General features: G+C 37.3%; 1 protein-coding gene across 2 annotated transcripts in view; it reads right to left on the reverse strand.

Annotated features, from left to right (window-relative positions):
• The window catches only part of LOC144978040 (uncharacterized), a 207112-nt gene that overhangs the window by 20249 nt on the left and 181863 nt on the right, over positions 1-5000 (reverse strand). The gene's annotated exons all lie outside the window — the stretch shown is intronic.

Genomic DNA, 5000 nt, shown 5'->3' on the forward strand with positions numbered 1-5000 from the left:
CTCAACAGATCCAGCTACTCAATCACTGCTGGGTGGACAGGAGAAGGAGGTGGGGGGGGGGGGGGTCAGAAAAAAAAATTCGACTGCACTCGGGATGGGTCTCAGTCTCGGTCTCGGGCCCTATTCATGTGAAGCGAGTGCGTGCTCTACCAACTGAGCTATCTTTCAGTAAATTAGCCAGGAACAGTTATTGTTCTTTTCACGCTTAGAAACTGTGATAAACTCCGTCTCCATTGACATATTTTCTTTGAGGAACTTCCCATTTTTTACCCATTTTTTCCCTTCCACACTAAACCATCTCCTTCCTAATCAGCCATTTTCAAGATTTTCCCCAAAACTTCAAACCCAACAAACACAAATTTTTTTTTCATTCAAACGCAATAGCAGTAAAATTCTTGCGATACATAATTTCTTTATTAAAACATGCTCTTCTACAATACACGTGTTTTACTATCGATGGTATGTTTCAAATTAAAAAGGTGAGTCACAAATTCCACGGTTTCTTTTCTGCCGTCCAGTATTAGGCTTTATAACAACAAGCAATAATCATTTTATATAATTATTTCTCATTTTTACTTTAAAAAAATATAAATATTAATTTATTAATTTATTTGTTTTGCAATCTTTTCAATTTTCAATTTATAGTGACAGTTTTAACTATTTTACAGTGTTGAAATTATTGATATTATAAAGCGCAGCTCTGGTTATGGAGCTGCTCCTTTTTTATATATATACATCCAATTTCCATTGTATTTTTATCTTATGTGTAAATTATAACACGTCTGTACAAAAAAAATTCCTTTTTGGGATGCAATAAAGTATTATTATTATTGTTATTATTATTATTATTATTATTATTATTATTATTATTATTATTATTATTATTATTATTATTATTATTATTATTATTATTATTATTGATTGGTCAAATATTTACTGGTTGATAATGGACACTTAGATAACCACGCCTCTTTGGCAGTCGTCATAATGTAAACAATGATAGTGATTGGTACACATTGCAAACTACACAGGTTTTACTTTCGATGTTATGTTTCTAATGGGCATGATCTACATTAACTTTCCATGTGCTCGAGGTCATTGGTCACATTGCAAAATGTGCCGAAAGTGACCCACTTAGTGAAAAGTGTTCACAACTTTTTAAATATCTAACATCACAATTGGATTCAGTAGTCTGATGTCACGCCTCCCCTCAACGGCGGCCATCTTGGTTCTAAACAAAGAAAATCATTACTTTTTATTCTTCATGCTGGCTAGAACTTTTCATATGCCTTGTGATCAGAATGTGTGAAAGTCAAAACATGATCAAATTTATGTCTTTTCCCCCTCTGGATACCCTTTATGCTCGCCGGAGAAATATTTCATACGGCGATCGCCATTGTTCCGATAGTTTAGAGCCAGTGTTACTTAGTTATCATGCGTCATTAGGAAGGAAGTGACGTTACGACTGTTGAAGCGTATTGGTCATTATTCAGCTTGACACATGGGTATGTTTACAACTTTTGTAAACAAAGCAACGTGTTTATATTTGTTAAGAAATGTCCAATCGTTGGACAGCAACAAATCATGTGATTGATGACCTGGGTGGACGAAAAGATCGCTCCCATTAAAAAGAAGAGTCATAAATTCCACGATTTGATTGGTCAAACATCGACGGGTTAGTTATTCTAACCGTTGGGTTAACCCAGACACAGTACCGTTTTGAGAGGATTGGTGACAAAACTGGTATGAATGAGATGACGTTCGATTTTCGATAACTCAATTTTTAATTGCACTTTTGAAAGAGAGAGAGAGAGAGAGAGAGAGAGAGAGAGAGAGAGAGAGAGAGAGAGAGATTGAGGGAGATTGAGAGAGAGGGGAGAGAGAGAGAGAGAGGGAGAGAGAGAGAGAGAGGGAGAGAGAGAGAGAGAGAGAGAGAGAGAGAGAGAGAGAGAGAGAAGAGTATTATTATTATTATTATTATTATTATTATTATTATTATTATTATTATTATTATTATTATTATTATAGTTATTTGATATAGCTCCAGTCTCCACAAATAGTGCTCAGAGGTGCTTTACTCTAGTTTTATTTTTTTTTTTACTATCACACATGTTCATTTATTCGACTTCAAAATCACGACAACTGTCACACACACACCTTGTTCGAAATTCACATAGTATGTGGGGCATGAGGGGGGGGGGGGGGTTGGGTGTGTGTGTGTGGGGGGGGTAGGGTTGGGTGTGTGTGTGTGGGGGGGGGGTTGGTGTGTGTGTGTGGGGGGGGGGGGGTAGGGTTGGGTGTGTGTGTGTGGGGGGGGGGGTAGGGTTGGGTGTGTGTGTGGGGGGGGGGGGGGTGTGGGTGTGTGTGTGTGGGGGGGGGTAGGGTTGGGTGGGTGGGAAAGGAAATTGCTAATGAGCCGCGTCCTCCCTTTGCTTGTTTCGATTCTATGCGTTTAAGTAAAAAACTCACAACATCCGTCAGCTTGATGTAACGTACCAACACACAAAACTATGTGGACACTTAAGTTAAATGCTTATAGATGGTATGACGTTGACGTTATTGTTTTTTGCCATCCGTTTTATGAGTAATTCTCACTAAACTGTATTAACCAGACTATAAACGTTCAAGGTTACACAGAGTTTTGTGTGTTGGTCCGTTATACTTCCGGATGGCAATGTTGTGAGCTTCTTAGCGAAGCGCATACTAGATATCTATTCCTACTCCCTCTCATTTGCCCAAGTAACCTCCCTTTCCCTGTAACTATCACCTATACGTACTTAACTTCCACACGAGTTCACCACCGTTGTTTACACAAGGTCCTCCCACACACACGTTTCCTCCGTGCTCTTCTGGTCAATATCCCAACAACAACGGCAACAAGAGCGTCGATCCGCCCAAACGATGTATAATCCTTAACCAACCCTCCGCCCCATATTTACGAATACAATTAAGGATACATGTTAATACACACGTAGTACTAGCAGTAGTAGCAGTTGTGATGCTATTCGTTTAGGTAAAATACTCACGATGACATCCGCAAGCCGGATATAGATAGAATGCGCTTGGCCAAGGAGTTCACAACATTGCCATCCGGAAGTATAACGGACCAACACACAAACTCTGTGTAACCATGTACTTTTATAGTCTGGTTAATACAGTTTAGTGAGAACAACTCACAAACGCGGATGGCAAAATCAATAACAAAGGCTTGAGTGACGTCATCTGCATACTATCTATAGATAGAATGAAGTTGACGTCACTCGTGTCTTTGTTATTGTTTTTTTTTGCCATCCACGTTTATGAGTAATTCTCACTAAACTGTATTAACCAGACTATAAACGTTTAAGGTTACACATAGTCTTGTATGTTGATCCGTTATAGTTCCTGATGGCAATGTTGTGAGCTTATTAGCCAAGTGCATATTAATCTATTGTCTGGTAAATAGATAGTATGCAGATGACGTCACTCAGGCCTTTGTTATTGTTTTTGCAATCCGCGTTTGTGAGTTGTTCTCACTAAACTGTATTAACCTGACTATAAACGTTCATGGTTACATAGAGTTTGTGTGTTGGTCCGTTATACTTCCGGATGGCAATGTTGTGAACTCCTTCGCCAAGCGCATTTTATCTATAGATTTTAGTGAGAATTACTCATAAACGAGGGTGGCAAAAAAAACAAACAAACAAACAAAACAAAAAACAACGACAAAAAAAACAAACAAAAAAACAAAAACAAACAAACAAAACAAAACAAACAGACAATAACAAAGGCCCGAGTGAAGTCAACTTCGTTCTATCTATTGGTTGAGCTATTGATTACAACTCACAAGTCTTTTTCTCGTGATCGTCGTCTTCTTGTATGAAGAATTCTTTGGTAAGTCGTCCCTGTTTAAAAGGACGAACTGAATATCTCTCTGTCGTTGACCTGGTCGAAGCCATCGTAAAGTTATAGCCTGACACTGACCAAAAATACTACGTCAAAAGACAAGTCTTTGACCACAAAAGAAAACAAATCGTGAGTTGTATTCAATAGTTCAACCAATAGAATCACTTGCTTCCTCAAGCTCTACTAACGATAACTCAATAGACGCTACACAAACCTAAAAAAATGACGTCAAACTGCCAGTCCCAGAGGGTTCTTGTGTCAGGCTATATGTTAACGATGGCTACGAGACAACTCACTCCACGCTGCACAAACCGAAGAAAATGACGTCAAACTATGAGTCCAAGATGGCTACGATCTGGTTGTCTTGTAATGTATTCATGTATTCATTGTTTCTTTGTTGTCGGCTGAAGAAGAGTTTTTAGCCCGAAACTTTCCATGTTTTGTATTTTGTTCTTTTTTGTTGAAGCTCTTAGATTCATTTTTGTTTATTACTCTATCATAACGAATTCTACGGCTGAAAAGTGGAATGACCGGTTTTATAAAATGTATGTTTTTTTCTTCTAACAAAATTTAAAAAGTAAGCATGACGTAAATGTAAAAATGGCAATTATAGTTTGAAAAAGTGCATGCTTTTTTCCTCTGTGAACATGAATGCAAAAGAATGGCATAAAATTGGAAATAACCACTTTTATAAATTGCATGTCATTTCTAACAAAATGAATATACACTAAGTATGGTACAAAACGTTTTAAAAAAAGAACACAAACAATTGTGTTTTGTTTAAAAACAAAATGATTGCATTAAGTATGGCGTAAAATAACAAATGACCACTTTTATATTCTGTATGTTGTTTAAAATGAATGAAATAAGCACTGCGCAAAAGTAGAGTGACAACCAGTCTTATAAGTGACAACGCTTTAAAAGGAATAGACGCAATTGTTGAAGAATCAAGGGATCGGAACGTTGTCCAAATAATACATTTGGCTCGTATCTATCAACGGATTTCTGGCTAATGAATGGGTAAGGGATAAGGATTGCAATCTTTCTGAATAATCCCCATTTATCCAGTTACATTTGGAATAATACGCCAAATTTTATATATATATCTCTTGAAA

This window comes from Berghia stephanieae, chromosome 8, assembly GCF_034508935.2.
Source record: "Berghia stephanieae isolate SIO BIC M18660-M18661 chromosome 8, UCSD_Bste_1.3, whole genome shotgun sequence".
NCBI classification, from domain to species: Eukaryota; Metazoa; Mollusca; class Gastropoda; order Nudibranchia; family Aeolidiidae; genus Berghia; species Berghia stephanieae.